Genomic DNA, 16,661 nt, shown 5'->3' on the forward strand with positions numbered 1-16,661 from the left:
ATAAAATGCGGCTAAAGTTCGATCCTCTCTATATCCTCATTCTATTACCATATAAAAAATTAATAGTAATCTATCTAGATTCATATATAAAGTAAAATACTAATAAATGTATAGCTATAAAATTTAATAATATTAAAAAAATAAAATTAAATTTAATATTAAACAACTTTTTCTTATTTCATTTAAATTTAAAAAAATTATTCCAAATACTCAAATTATTATTAAAATTAAATAATTAGAATAATTATTATTTCTTAAACCTCCAACAATATTAATTCACTTAATTCATCTAATATTTTTTAAAAAATATAATCTTATTAAAAATATTAAATCTTATTAAAAATATTAAATTTCTCAAAATATAAAAATTAATATAATTTATCAAAAATATTACAACTAATAAAATTAAAACTTCATTCATTATATTAAATTCACAAAATTAATTTTTTGATGACCATATTCATAATTTATTCTTACTAATAATGATAATCCTAATACTCTTTCACATACAGAATAAATTAAATAAATTAAATAGAAAAATCCACTATAATCTATTGATAATAAATAAAATAAAATTATTGCAATTAAATATTTAATTCCAATTAAAAATCTTAAAAAATAAATTCTATAATTTAATACAACAATTAATATTAAAAACACTATATTACAAAATTAAATAATCTAAAATAAATTCAATATTATATATATATATATCTATATATATATATAAATTATATTAAATTTCAAAAAAAATTTTTTTTTTTTAAATATCAATAATCCCCAAAATTATTATTTTAATTAAACTATTTTTTGTTAATTAAATATAAATGTTTTATAGTTTAATAAAAACATTAATTTTGTAAATTAAAAATTTAATTATAATATTAATATAACAAAATCTAAATAAAAATAAAAATGAAAACTTTATTAATTCTTAATCTTATTATATACATAAATTTAAATATTAATTTAATATTAATTATTTATTATTTTTATATAAATATCTTCAATTCACCTTTAAAACAATTAATTTATTTAATTTTATATATTATTTATATAACATTTAATACTTTAATTTTAAAACAAATTTTTTCAATAAATTTATACATTTTAATAATTATTTTCATTAGAGGAATTTTAATTATATTTTCTTATTTTATTAGATTAATCAATAAAATAAAAAAAAAAAAAAAACAATACTTATAAAATTTTAATTTTAAATTCATTTATTTTATTAACTATAATTTTCCAAATTTATAAAATAAAAATTATTCTTAAACATTTAAATTTTAATTTTTACAAAAATAATAAATTCAAAATTATTAAAAATCTATATTATAAACCAAATTACTTAATTTTATTAATAATTATTATTTTCTTAATTTTAATATTATTTATTATAACAAAAATCTGTTATATTAAAAATAAAAACTTACGAACAAAAAAATGAAAAAAATAATTTCTATAATTTATAAAACTCATATATTAAATTTACCATTATCATTTATTAATTTACCTACACCAATCAACATTAATTATATATGAAATTTTTGTTCAATTCTAGGAATATTTTTAATAATTCAAATTATTTCAGGATTATTCTTATCTATACATTATTGCCCTAATATTAACATTGCTTTTTATAGAATTTCTAATATTATAAAAGATATATACTCAGGATGATTAATTCGTTTAATTCATATAAATGGAGCTTCATTTTATTTTTTAATTATATATTTTCATATTGCACGAAATTTATTCTATTACTCATTTAAATTAATTCAAGTATGATCAATTGGTGTATCAATCTTATTTTTATCAATAGCAACAGCCTTTTTAGGTTATGTTTTACCATGAGGACAAATATCATTTTGAGGTACTATAGTAATTACAAATCTAATTTCAGCAATTCCATATATTGGTCAATTTACTGTTGAATGAATTTGAGGAGGATTTTCAATTAATAACGATACATTAAATCGATTTTATTCATTTCATTTTATTTTACCATTTATTATTCTATTAATAGTATTTATACATTTAATAATTTTACATATTACAGGTTCTTCAAATCCTATTCATTCAAAAATAAATATTTACAAAATCAATTTCCATCCATATTTTACTATTAAAGATTTAATCACCATTATTTTTACATTAGCAATATTTATATTAATTAATTTACAATTACCTTTCATATTAAGAGATCCTGATAATTTTAAAATAGCAAATCCTATAATTACACCAATTCATATTAAACCTGAATGATATTTCTTATTTGCATATTCAATTTTATTATTATTATATAATTATATTATTTATATCTATTTTTAATTTATATATTATTCCTCTTATTAATTCTAATAAATTAAAAAATAATAAATTCTACTTCATTAATAAATTTATATATTGATGATTTATTAATATCTTCATTATACTAACTTGATTAGGAGGACAAATAATTGAATATCCTTATACTAATTTAAATATATTATTCACTTTCATATATTTTATATATATGTAGTATCGTGGACAAAAGGCCTAAGATATCTGCCGAATCGTAAACAATGTCGCGAGAGCCGCGGCATCGTCGGGTACATCAATGTGTCGTCGATCCTTTTTAAGTGGATAGTTTCGTGGAAAGGGCCCGCGTGACCCTGGCCACGGGCGTTTCGGGACACGTGTCTCGAACGGCGGGAAAAGACAAAGAGACGTTAAAGTCAGTATTAGTTGAGAAGCCGGAGAGAACGGATGCAAAAGGTGTGCAGAGTGTGAATTGAGAAGCGAGAGCGAGCGAGTGTAGAAGCCGAAGAGTGTGAATCGGGAAGTCGAAAGCCGCGTCTGAAAATAAGACGTACGACAGCATTGTAATTATTTCGTTGCTTCGAATATTATTAATTAAATCAAAACATCATTACTTGTCCTTTCCTCTAAGACCCATTAAGATACTACATAATTTTGGGGGCTCGAGCCGGGATCTAGAGCGCTAAGTGACAAGTGAAAGTGATATTTCGGAACGATGAGTGACTACAATGCAGGAGAAGCAGATTTGACTGACGAGCAGGTGGCTCAGATGCGAATACCTGAGTTAAAAGACGAGCTGAGAAAACGACGGCTGAGATTAGCGGGCAGAAAGCGCGAGCTGGTAGCGCGATTGCTGGCTGCGGTACGCTTAGAGCGGGAACACGGTGCACGAGAAGAAGACGACGACGACGATGATGTTTTAGAAGACGACGATGACGATGAGATGGGCGTGATTGGGGACCGTTTAGACGGCAACGGTCCAGGGAATCACGATCTCAGTAGTCAAGACGGCGGAGTTTGGGTGACTCCAGTGGTAAGACGACGAAGGCAAGACGAGCCTAAGTGCACGGTGTTAACGTTTGAAGACGTAAAAGACTCGTTAGGAAAATTCAGCGGAGATGACCTACCGAATGTGAGCCAATGGATAAGGGATTTCGAGAAAATGGCGGAAGTGTGTGGCTGGTCGGACATCCACATGGTGGTTTTCGCCAGGAAGCTTCTCACAGGCTCTGCTCAAGCTTTCGCACGCCAAGAACGATGCACGAAGTCCTGGGCGAAGTTTAAAAAGGCGTTGGTAGATGAATTCCCAGACATAGTGAGTGACCGGGAGGTACATCAAGAATTAGCACATAGAACGAAAAGAACAGACGAGAGTCTGCTTCAGTATATGTATAATATGCGTGAGATTGCGGGACAAGGAAGAGTCGATACACAGTCGGTAATCGACTATATTATCCAGGGTATTCCCGATGAGGTCGCGAATAAAGCCATACTATACGGGGCCAGGAATATGCAGCAGCTGAAGGAACGCTTCAAGCGGTATGAAGCGATGAAAAGTGAGATGAGGGCGAAAACAAAATTTGGGGAATGCAAGGACGATGAAGCGGAACGATCAGCAATACGGAAGCAGTCGAGGCAAACGAGCAGTGATCCCAAAAGGTGCTTCAATTGCGGCGGTGACGATCACTTAAGTGTTACGTGTCCAAAGAAAGAGAAAGGTGTGAAGTGCTTTAGCTGCAACGAATTTGGACATGTTGCGGCGAAGTGTACTGCACGACCAAACGAGACTTACGTCATCTCGAGGCCCGAGAAGAAGGAGTACGTGAAAGAAGTGTCGATAGATGACTGTAAGATTACATCGTTAGTAGATACGGGTAGTGATCTCACGTTCATACGATCAGACGAGTATGCGAGGTTAGGATCACCACCGCTAGGAAATTGTAAACTTAAGTTTGATGGTTTGGGTTCCGCTGACAATGAGACCTCGGGTGAATTTACGAAGGTAATGACGGCCGACGGGCAGGCTGACGGTCACGAAGACGCGTCGGATATATTGAGGGTCAACGTGATAGAACAGTTTGACGAGATAGATGTAGCGCACATAGAGGAACCTCACTACCGTGAAGCGATTCGCGATATCGTTAGGGGGTATAAGCCAGAGAAGACGCGGGATGTCGGGATAACCGCGAAAATCGTGTTGAAAAGCGACAAACCCATAGTACAAAGACCGCGAAGACTGGCGCCGTCTGAGAAAAGAGAAATAGACGACTTGGTGAAGTTGCGAAAAAACGAAGGCGATTTTAAGTGTCAGGTATGTCATAGGCCGGGCAAAAATATGGAGTACGCGGATACCCCGAGTAGAAATTCACTGCCGGGTGCTGTGTATGTGGCTGAGTGTGAGGACGGGCTGATTGCACGGTTGAGAAGCGCACAGAAGAAGGGCATTGAAGTCCGTAAGATTTTAGATGCCGCAACGTGTAGTCAGGCCGATAGATATGTAACCAGAAGATTAATCGACGAAGAGTGGGGCGTGAATTTCGAAAAACAGCGTCGTGAGTTACGTGAGGACGCGAAAAGGAAGATCGCTGCGACGCAAGAAGAAAACAAAAGGAATTTCGACAAAAGACGGAAGAGTGCGAAGCAGTACCTAAGGGGAGATCTGGTAGCCATTAAGAGAACTCAATTTGGCCCAGGTTTAAAATTCGGGGGAAAATTTTTAGGTCCGTACCGGGTATTGCGAACAATGTGGAATGACCGATACATGGTGGAGAAAGTAGGGGAGGATGAGGGGCCTACGCACACGTCGGCGACCGCCGACTTCATGAAGCCTTGGGTCCTCAACGCCGAAGACGACGCATCCGACGATAGCGAAATTGAAGACCACATCTGAGGGCAGATGTTATTGCAGGATGGCCGAATGTAGTATCGTGGACAAAAGGCCTAAGATATCTGCCGAATCGTAAACAATGTCGCGAGAGCCGCGGCATCGTCGGGTACGTCAATGTGTCGTCGATCCTTTTTAAGTGGATAGTTTCGTGGAAAGGGCCCGCGTGACCCTGGCCACGGGCGTTTCGGGACACGTGTCTCGAACGGCGGGAAAAGACAAAGAGACGTTAAAGTCAGTATTAGTTGAGAAGCCGGAGAGGACGGATGCAAAAGGTGTGCAGAGTGTGAATTGAGAAGCGAGAGCGAGCGAGTGTAGAAGCCGAAGAGTGTGAATCGGGAAGTCGAAAGCCGCGTCTGAAAATAAGACGTACGACAGCATTGTAATTATTTCGTTGCTTCGAATATTATTAATTAAATCAAAACATCATTACTTGTCCTTCCCTCTAAGACCCATTAAGATACTACATATATAATTTTATCATTTTATATAAATAATATATGAGATTTAATTTTAAAAAATTAGTTAATGAACTTGAATAAGTTTATGATTTGAAATCATATTATAGAAATAAAATTTTCTATTAACTTAATTAATTAACCTTCAACATATTAACCTTTAAAAATATATTTATAAATATAAAATTTATTAATTAATTAATCTTTAATAATAATAATTATATTATTTAATATATATATATATATATATATATTAAATATAAAACTTATATATCATATATATCATATAAAATTTTAAATATTCAAATTAAATTGAATAAAATTAAAATATATTTAACTTTTAAACAAATAAATAATAATAATAATAATAATAATAATAATAATAATAATAAAAATATTAATTATAAAATTTTTAAATTAAATACATTAAATAATTATTAAATTTATAAATTTAATTATATTATTTATAATAATTTATATATATATATATATATATATATATATATATAAACCTTTTAACTTTATTAAAATTTAAATAAATTTAAATTTAATTCTATTAAAATTTTTAAATATTTATTAAATTCACAATATAAATAATTTAATAGATTATAATTCTTATTAATTTTATAATATTAATAATTTAATATTATTATTTCTTTTATTAAATAAATTAAAAAACAATATAATAAAATTAATACTGATAATTCAAGTCAACACGCTTTTATTAAAATATCATATCGAATTCGTGGTAAAACCCCTCGAATTATAATTAAAAAAATTAAATGAAATATAAAAATTAATAAAAAATATAAAGACCAATTATTTAATCCATAAAATATTACAGTTAAAATAACCCTAATAAATATAATATTTATATACTCTGATAAAAAAATTAATACAAATAATAGACAGTGTATATCTCATTAACTCTTTCATTCCAGTTTTTAATTAAAAAACAATTGATTATGCTACCTTTGTACAGTCAATTATACTGCAGCCATTAAATTTTTAAAATCATTGGGCAGAATTGACTTAAAATTATTACTCAATAAGCCATGTTTTTGTTAAACAGGTGGATATATTAAATTTGCCGAATTCCTTATATATATATTATATATTTATAGAAATAAACTTTAAACTTAAAACATTATTTATTAATTACTAATTCAATCATTATTATATTTAATTTTAATAAATTAAAAATTATTATTATTATTATTTTTTTTAATATACATTTACTTATTAATATATTTTAATTTTAAAATCTATAATATTTATAAATTATTAAATTATTAAATACTCATTAATAAAAATTATTTTTAAATTAATATTATTAAACCTTATTCCTCCAATACCGCTCCGGAAATAACGGAATACCTGCATTCTTCCTTCCAAATGTCTCTCCCTAATAAATCTTTCACTTCTCTAGAGATTACTGAACTAATCCATCGTTTGAACCCCAGGAAAGCACCGGGACATGATCAAATAAGTAATAAAGCAATTAAGGAACTACCCGTAAAAAGGATTGCACTCATTTCTTCAATCTTCAATGCAATTCTTCGCCTTGAATACTATCCCAAAACCTGGAAAACGTCACTAATTACGCTCATCCCTAAACTCGGAAAACCAATACACGAAACTAGCTCCTATCGTCCAATTAGCCTTCTACCCACTTTGTCAAAACTATTCGAAAAGTTGCTAACGAATCGACTCCTTCCACTCCTAGAGGATCTGAAAACTCTGCCAGATCATCAATTCGGCTTTCGGAAGCAGCATTCCACAATAGAGCAAATCCACCGAATAACACACAGTATCAGCCAAACCGTCGAAAAGAAAAAATACTGCTCAGCGGTATTTCTTGATATTCAACAGGCATTCGACAAAGTATGGCACGAAGGGCTTCTTTACAAACTTAAAAAAGTCCTACCACACACTTACTACTCCATGCTAAAGTCCTACCTAACCAATAGGCAATTCATGGTTAAATACGCAGACGCCATTACCACAACTTTCCCAATAGAAGCGGGCATACCCCAAGACAGTGTCCTCGGACCCCTTCTATTCTCCATCTACACTGCCGACTTACCAATATCAACAGGAATAATCATAGCAACATTTGCCGACGACACAGCGCTATTAGCGTCGCACGCCAACCCGACAATAGCCTTATCCACCCTTCAGCAAGGTCTCGACTCAATGGAAAAGTGGTTCCACAAATGGGGCTTCAAAATTAATGAAAAAAAATCCACACATGTAACCTTCACGCTGCGAAAACAAACCTGCCCACAGGTCTCCATTAACAATATAACAGTTGCCAACAAAGACACAGTCAGATAGATACCTGGGCATGACTCTGGACAGGAGATTAACCTGGAAACAACATATCCTAGACAAATCTAAACAACTCAGGGACAAACTCAAAAAATTTTATTGGCTCATTGGCCGTCGCTCCAACCTAAGCACACAGAACAAAATTACGCTCTATAAGGCCGTAATAAAACCAGTCTGGACCTACGGAATCCAACTATGGGGAACAGCAAGTAATTCCAACATTGAAATACTCCAACGCTTCCAATCGAAAACGCTAAGATCCCTATTAAATGCACCCTGGTATGTTACCAACGAAACAATCCACCGTGACCTCAAGATACCTACAGTCAAAGATGAAATACACAAGTCCAGAAGCAGATATAACACAAGAGTCAACAACCACTATGCGGAACATTTTTGTAGATAATTTTATGATCTCCAATTTTTGTCTGGGCTATATTTTCGATAAAACTTACCGTTTTCAAGAAAAATTTAAAAAATCAGAAAATTTTAACTTTAACCTTGAATAACTTTTTTAGCACACATGGGATCAATGGGGACTTTTCACCCTTCATTTCTACTGGTGTACCCAAGTTCTCTACCAAAATTTAGCTCCGTTGGAATTTCTGTTCTTTGAAATTTCTATTTTGACCAGACTATTACTTGCAATCTGATACAAGATCTGCAGTCCGGATACAAAACAACAATATAATTTTATTTATCCTCTGTCTCATGTGCCGTTACAAGAATAAGAAACTTTCTTAATGCTAAATCCTAATTTTATGAATATGCGATTAATTTCTTCAATATTTGAACGGTAGTTGTTCAAGACAATTGGAAAGTTAAGGGTTTATGACTCTGCTGAATGGGGTCTAAGAAGGGTGTAAACCTGAAAATTCCTGAAGGCTCAAGAGTGTCGTAAACCACTCGGTGAATTAAGGAAATCTTTATCCTCCCCACTCTCATTTTAAGCGATCGGTAGTCGGCTAATAGGGGAAATCAGTCGTTCATAACTATTGTTTTCCATCTTACGAAAACCAATGGTTATGGAGTGGGACTGAAGAACTACTTTCTGGGGGTGGGTTTATAAACTGCTTTCCTTCGTCAATCGGCTCACAATTCCAGTTTGTTCGGACGCGATCAGGTCGATACTCAGTGTGACGAGTCAGTCTGGTTCATAGTGCTAGTGTGCTAAGAAGAAGCAAAGTCAGTCAGAGACCACGTGCAAGAAGTTCGAGAGTCAGATCCGAAGGAAGCACATGCCGGATCCAGAGATCAGTTGACAGAGGGATATTAATCGGTAATCAGCGTACTGGAAACTCAAGACGAGGCACATCGCAGTAGCTAGGTGTGGAGCCTGCAGTCGTTGACAAACAAACATCTTCACGAACTTGCATTGCAGTGAATCGTCGAGTTTTGTATATTGCTTGTTTTGCGTTGAACGATGACTACACTAAGAAGGGGGGTTGATTTCGATTTACTGAAACTTGAACGCCTTCGGATTACATCAGACCTCTCGAAATTCGATAATTTCTGGAGAACGAAAGGAAAGATTGCGCCTAACGAGCTCATTTGTCAGTGGATCGTTAAGAGTGTACCGCTGATGGATCGCTTTCTGTCTATTCAGAAACAAATTCAATCGTACCTCGAAAAGGGAAGTGAGGAGGAGGAATCTCACATTTCATCAACGAAAGAGTTTCAAGATCTGTATTTTAAATTGATGTACGAGACTCAGACATATCTAAATGATTATTCGTTTCGAAGGCACTCTCGCAATTAACAGCGCGAATCAGGCAGTTAGAAACGAGTGCGTCTCCTGCAGTGTCCGCAGCCGGCTACTATAAAATTACCGTCCATTCCACTGTCTTTTACGCATCATTTGCGATTACTTCCGCAATAACTTTGAATCGCTGATCAATCAAAACGAATCCTTGAGCAACATTGAGCAATTTCACTATTTATATTTAAAGTCTACAGTGAAGAGAGGATGATCTGGACGCTTAAAGCATTGGCAATGTCCGACGATAACTATAATGCCGCATGGAAACTTTAGTAGATTTGGAGGCGTTTCTCGAACGAACATACTAACAATAAGTGCGACCCTCAGAAACTACAATCGCGTCTTGTATCGTTTGTTAGCGCTGAGAGGCTCAAACGTCCATTGTGCACAGCTGACGATAAATTAGAGAATTTATACAGAGCACTGCGTTAAGACGTGTATAATCGTATAATCAAGTTCTTATAACACGCGAGCAACGGTCATTTTTATGGAGAGATGATCCTTTGCAGTCGGTCGATGTTTACGAGTCCACAGACGCATTCTTAAATTCTTTCCATTGGTTCATTGTATGCAGAGAAATTTAGAAATTATCCTATATAAATTGGAGAAATTCATTCTAACAACGATGGAAATTTCGTGGATGCTATTCGCATCGCTACTCCAGAGGATTTTTGCCTGGGCACTATAGCGGTGGTCAAGGAGGATTGCCTTCTTCCTTCACGTTGGAGATTCGACCGTATCACCGAGATGCTTCAAGGCAAGGATGGCGTTACCAAAATCATCTCAATAAGGACAGCCACTGAGATTGTCAAACGGCTGATGGCCAACATCTGCATCTTACCAATGAACAACGAACATCCAACACCGCGGGCAGGATTCAGAGACTTGTCAGACCGACGGTCTCAAAACAAGCTGAATAATATCCAATCCTATGTATTCAAACACATACACGGCGATGCACATAAAGTGATTTATTATATAACCATTGTAATTAATTACATTGCCAATTCATAGAATTGAACATAATCTTTAATCATTGTATATCGGTAGCCACTGTATTCGCGTAATTCAATAAAATCTATAGTCATGGTAAAATTGCATTGTTTAGCTGCGGTATGTTATGGTGCAAAGGTCATGGTCCGACTGCGAACGAAAAGCTCACGAGCGAAAAACACGGATAGAACAGAATTTTTGTCTCACTCGGAAGGTTGTAACATTCGGTTGTAACACACATTTTTAAATAAATAATAAATGAATAAATTATAATGAGTTAATAAATTTGTATACATTACACGTATATCTGCTTTTTACTTTCTATGCTACACGTTGTTTTGATAAGAATAAATTGCAGATTCCTACTTGATGCGCGCCCATCAAAATTTGTCCTTTCCACAGGGTACATTAACCCCGAAACTGCCCATACGACCATCGTCGTGAAGAGGTTGTAGAGCTGCTCTGCTGATTAGAACTAATAATCTAGATAACTGTATTTTTAAGTACATTTAAATCTATTTTTTCAGTCAAAGTTAATAACGTAGAGTCTGGCTTGTATGAAAACACGGATATATTACGGTTGTTACGAACTGACTATTTTATTTATTTTAAATTTTTTGTCATGTAATTACAGCAACATTCGATATTTGCATGTATGTAATTGCATAATCGTAATCCGAAGAACAGAGGTTTCTCTGACGCACCACGGAAGTTGACAATTTGCTGCGATCCAGTCGGAGATTATTGTATCTAGATATTATACTAATCAATACAATCAATACAAGTAGCAACTCGATATGATTCAACGCATATGTGACGCGTGTCTTACTGGTAGCGTAAAACGATTTTATGCGCAAATTAACTTACACAAACATTATATTCTAATAATTTATCTATATTTACATCTTTGAAAATATGATTTTGTAATTTTAATTTCTTTATCTTTTTGTATGATATAATTTATAAAACATTTACCAAGATGCTTCCTTGGATTGGCCAAAATTCTTCCTTGGTGACATTACACCAAATTGAATGTGATAACAGTGTCCTCAGCCTATCATTTTTACAGCATAATTGTTTTTTCAATTGTTATTTGATTTATCAGCTCAGTGGTAAAAAATATCTTCAAAAAATCATTTCTTTTTTTTCCTTGCGTGGGGAAATGGTCACCCCGTCTCACTTCTGGGAAGCGGGGGCCAGTGTCGGACTCTTACCGACTGAAACCCCGCGGTCGGTTAACAGGAATATCCCGGGACCTCTTTCGAATTGCTGCCGGAGCATTCCTGCATCTTTTCCCAATCTAAGGGAATCATTCCTCAGGTCTAATTTCGGGTAGCAATCCTCGCCCGAACCCAGGCCGCTCAGGTTTTCGTACACGCGCAGCAACGCCAAGGCCTGGAGCTCGAACGGAGGAGACGCCGCCAAGACAGACACCGATACATAGGATATTTATGTTTCCCAATATATTTTACAAAATAATTATATATCTAAAGATTATTAAATAATAATATTTTATATAAACAATAATATTTATATAAATAATTATATAATATATTTATTTGGTTTAAATTTTAAAATATATATATATATTTTTATATAATATAAATATTTATATTAAAATTATAATTTGTTTATATTTATAATTAATAATTATATATTAATATACACTTGTATATATATAAAAGATAATCTATTTTTTTCAAAAAATAATGAATTTTTTATAAAGATAAAGATAAATTTTTTATAAAGAAAAATATTTTTTTTTTTTCGAAATTTTTTTTAAATATATTATTTATAAAAATAACATTTAAAATAATTAAATAATAATTAAATATAATAATAATAATAATTAAAATTAACATTTATATAATAGGCCAAGTTTAAGCTAATAGGCTCATGCCCTATCGATAAATTTTTAAAATTTTTATATAAAACCATATTTCCTATAAATAAATCAAAATTCCGGTGCGTAAAATGTGCAGGTAATCACCCCACTGACCAATCCTGACCAAATCCCCTGAAACCCCCGCTAAGTGCATCCACTGTCAAGGAGAGCATCCTGCGAACTACAAAGGATGCTCAGCCTATAAAACACTACATAATAATAAGTATCCAAAACTGAGACCCAAGGAGATAACCATACAAGAACCTAGACCCCAAAAACTCACCGCACCATCAATGTCCTATGCCCAGGCAACACAAAGAAACGTAAACAACTCGAAAACACACAGTGTACACACAGAAAATAGAATTCCCACCCCACAAAACACAGACAACTTCACCAGACTCGAAAAAGCAATTATCGAGAAGCAAACTGAGCAAATTAACAACTTGCTGTCACTACTCATACTCTTCATGGACAAATTTATACGCACAGAAGAAAAATAAAACCAATGCGTATAGCTCTGTGGAACGCCAACGGTCTAGCTCAGCACTTATAAATAAGCTCAGCATTAATAAATAAATTAATAAATAAATCCCAGCAGTTACTAATGTTGAAGAATGAACTAAAGAAGAAACAGGTGTAGGAGCTATCATTGCAGCAGGTAATCAAATTATAAATACTAATTGTGCACTTTTTCTAAATACTATAACTAAAAATATAAATAAAATTAATAAATTTATATTATATAAAATTAAATTTCATCTACCAAAAATTATTATAAAAGAAATAATTATTAATAATCTTGAATCTCCTAAACGATTTAAAATCACAGTTATTATTCCTGAATTAAAAGCTAAATTCTTTTGATAATAAATAATTAAACAATAAGAAATTAATCCTAATCCATCCCATCCTAACAATAAAGTTAATATATTAGGCCTTAAAATTAAAAAAATGATTGATAATAAAAATAATATTATTAAATAATAAAAACGTTTAATTAAATATTTATTATTTAAATCTATATATCTTACTCTATATAATAAAATTATTGAACAAATTAATATAACTAAAAATATAAATATTAATAATTTAAACCTAATTACTACAATTAAATTCATTTTTATCGAATTTAAATTATAAATTATCCATTCATAAACAAATAATTTATTTATAAATAAAATATAAAATCCAAAAAATATAAAAATTAAACTTATTATAATTAATATAATTCCAAAAACAACTATTTTTAAAATAATTTAAAATATTTTATATTTATATATCATTGAAATCACAATTCAATATTTTTAATTAAACTATTTAAATAAAAAAATAAATTAAAGATAAATAAATTTAATGGTAATAAATGTAAAATTAAAGTTGAATAATTTAATAAACTTCTATTTATTAAATTAATATTAAAATTATAAATTTTTCCAAACTGAATAAATCTATATAAATAAATTGAATATATAAATCTAAATAAACAATAAAAAAAAATAAAAATATAAATAAATACTTATATCATATAATTAATCTTATTAATAAAAAAAATTTCACTTACTATATTTAAAGAAATTGGAGCTCCTGAATTATATACACATATTATAAATCATATTATTGATATTGAAGGTATTAAATTAATTAATCCTTTATTTACAAAAATAATTCGTCTATTAGTTTGTTTATAAACTTCATTAACTAAATAAAATAAACCTGAAGAAACTAATCCATGAGAAATTATTATTAATAATCCTCCTAATAAACCAATTTTTAAACCCCTTGATATTCCTATAGATATAATTCCTATATGAATCACTGAAGATGAAGCAATAATTAATTTTATATCAAATTGAAATAAACATATTATTCTTAAAATTAATATTCCAAATAAATTAATTATTACTAAATAATAAGATAAATTAATAAATTTATTCTTAAAAATTAAAATTAATCGTAATATTCCATATCTTCCTAATTTTAATATTACTGAAGCCAAAATTATTGATCTAAAAAAAGAAGCTTCTACATGTGCCTTAATTAATCATCCATGAAATATATATATATATATATATATATATATTGGAATTTCAATTAAAAAAGATATTAATAAATAAATAAAATTAAAATAATCAAATTTAAATTTCTTAATCTCTAATAAAAAAAAAAAAAATTATTCTACCTCTTCTTTCTAATATTTTAAAAATTAAATATAATATTGGTAAAGAAAATACTAAAGTATAAAATATTAAATAAAATGCGGCTAAAATTCGATCCTCTCTATATCCTCATTCTATTACCATATAAAAAATTAATAGTAATCTATCTAGATTCATATATAAAGTAAAATACTAATAAATGTATAGCTATAAAATTTAATAATATTAAAAAAAATAAAATTAAATTTAATATTAAACAACTTTTTCTTATTTCATTTAAATTTAAAAAAATTATTCCAAATACTCAAATTATTATTAAAGTTAAATAATTAGAATAATTATTATTTCTTAAACCTCCAACAATATTAATTCACTTAATTCATCTAATATTTTTTAAAAAATATAATCTTATTAAAAATATTAAATTTCTCAAAATATAAAAATTAATATAATTTATCAAAAATATTACAACTAATAAAATTAAAACTTCATTCATTATATTAAATTCACAAAATTAATTTTTTGATGACCATATTCATAATTTATTCTTACTAATAATGATAATCCTAATACTCTTTCACATACAGAATAAATTAAATAAATTAAATAGAAAAATCCACTATAATCTATTGATAATAAATAAAATAAAATTATTGCAATTAAATATTTAATTCCAATTAAAAATCTTAAAAAATAAATTCTATAATTTAATACAACAATTAATATTAAAAACACTATATTACAAAATTAAATAATCTAAAATAAATTCAATATTATATATATATATATCTATATATATATATAAATTATATTAAATTTCAAAAAAAATTTTTTTTTTTTAAATATCAATAATCCCCAAAATTATTATTTTAATTAAACTATTTTTTGTTAATTAAATATAAATGTTTTATAGTTTAATAAAAACATTAATTTTGTAAATTAAAAATTTAATTATAATATTAATATAACAAAATCTAAATAAAAATAAAAATGAAAACTTTATTAATTCTTAATCTTATTATATACATAAATTTAAATATTAATTTAATATTAATTATTTATTATTTTTATATAAATATCTTCAATTCACCTTTAAAACAATTAATTTATTTAATTTTATATATTATTTATATAACATTTAATACTTTAATTTTAAAACAAATTTTTTCAATAAATTTATACATTTTAATAATTATTTTCATTAGAGGAATTTTAATTATATTTTCTTATTTTATTAGATTAATCAATAAAATAAAAAAAAAAAAAAAACAATACTTATAAAATTTTAATTTTAAATTCATTTATTTTATTAACTATAATTTTCCAAATTTATAAAATAAAAATTATTCTTAAACATTTAAATTTTAATTTTTACAAAAATAATAAATTCAAAATTATTAAAAATCTATATTATAAACCAAATTACTTAATTTTATTAATAATTATTATTTTCTTAATTTTAATATTATTTATTATAACAAAAATCTGTTATATTAAAAATAAAAACTTACGAACAAAAAAATGAAAAAAATAATTTCTATAATTTATAAAACTCATATATTAAATTTACCATTATCATTTATTAATTTACCTACACCAATCAACATTAATTATATATGAAATTTTTGTTCAATTCTAGGAATATTTTTAATAATTCAAATTATTTCAGGATTATTCTTATCTATACATTATTGCCCTAATATTAACATTGCTTTTTATAGAATTTCTAATATTATAAAAGATATATACTCAGGATGATTAATTCGTTTAATTCATATAAATGGAGCTTCATTTTATTTTTTAATTATATATTTTCATATTGCACGAAATTTATTCTATTACTCATTTAAATTAATTCAAGTATGATCAATTGGTGTATCAATCTTAT

At 29.0% G+C, this 16,661-nt stretch overlaps 1 long non-coding RNA gene across 1 annotated transcript; it reads right to left on the bottom strand.

Annotated features, from left to right (window-relative positions):
• Positions 1-139: 139 nt before the first annotated feature.
• Positions 140-15,552, bottom strand: LOC126918419 (uncharacterized). The gene is made up of 2 exons (XR_007711319.1): positions 15,128-15,552; positions 140-260 (listed from the first exon to the last, which is right to left on the bottom strand). It is a non-coding gene; the product is annotated as an uncharacterized LOC126918419 (long non-coding RNA).
• Between the last annotated feature and the right edge of the window lie 1,109 nt (positions 15,553-16,661).

The sequence above is a fragment of the Bombus affinis genome, chromosome 7 (genome assembly GCF_024516045.1).
Source record: "Bombus affinis isolate iyBomAffi1 chromosome 7, iyBomAffi1.2, whole genome shotgun sequence".
NCBI classification, from domain to species: domain Eukaryota; kingdom Metazoa; phylum Arthropoda; class Insecta; order Hymenoptera; family Apidae; genus Bombus; species Bombus affinis.